We start from the raw sequence: 1,108 nt of genomic DNA, 5'->3' as shown, positions 1-1,108 counted from the left end.
TTGCTTTGCCTTTTTCCTCTCCTTCTCCTCTCCCTCCTCCGTTATTGTTCCCTTTCGTGTTTTAACATATCGTAACCTTTAACCTTTACAGTGTATTACTAAATATATTAAATATTACCTCACTCTAACACCAAAATTGCTTATCATATCTATACTTTTTTTAAAAGACTTTAACGAGCATTTCGCATAAAATCTCGTGTTCACTGGAGCGTATAACACGAACGAGGTATAACATTTCTTATAAGAGGAAAATTATTCTAAAGCGAGATATATCCTTAAAACCACAATGCTCGATCGAAAGCGGGCGAGCGAATCCCGTAGAGTTTAACCCCCCGGGGGAGAGGACGCTCGCTGCGTGCCCCCGGAAGTAAAGTAAACATCAAAAACCAACAAACCGAACTCTTACGAATCATATCAATAACAATAAATGAAAATACGAAACTACAACACCATAAACTCTGGAATATAATCATTACAAACGGCATTATGGTATGCGACGTGAGCAGACCGCAGTTTTAACACGAACACGTTTATGACTCAGCAATTTTCTATTTCCATCTCGACTGCATTTCTTTGAAAATCATCTGTCGACATAATCGGCTGCCTATTGAATATTTCTTCCTTTTTTTCCACGGGAATCTGAACGAACGGTAAACGCAGCGAACAGGAGGAGGGAGGAGGAAAAGGAGGAGGGGGAGGAAAAGGAGGAGGGAGGAGGAAAAGGAGGAGGGAGGAGGAAAAGGAGGAGGAGGAGGAAAAGGAGGATGAAGAGGATGGATGAAGAGGAGGGGAAAAGAAGGATAAGGGAAGAGAAGACAATAACGAATCGGAATAAAGCGGAAATAAAGAGAACGAAACGAAACAGAATATCCCGAAAAAAAAGAAAACAACAAGAAAACACCCGAAAATCACGAAATGAAAGAGAGAATAGAGACGAAAACCGCAACCACCGCCACCGACACCAACGAAGAGAAACACACGAAGGAATGAGCGATAAATGAGGAACTATAAAACACCAAGAAAGAAGCCCCGAGCGTCCGTTTGCGAAACAGAATCACTTCCGCCTCAGCCGAGCGATCGACGGGGGGTGGGGGGAGTCATACACATC

The sequence above is a fragment of the Penaeus monodon genome, chromosome 30, assembly GCF_015228065.2.
Source record: "Penaeus monodon isolate SGIC_2016 chromosome 30, NSTDA_Pmon_1, whole genome shotgun sequence".
NCBI lineage: Eukaryota > Metazoa > Arthropoda > Malacostraca > Decapoda > Penaeidae > Penaeus > Penaeus monodon.
The sequence above is the reverse complement of the archived record's forward strand: the minus strand, read 5'-3'. Positions refer to the sequence as shown.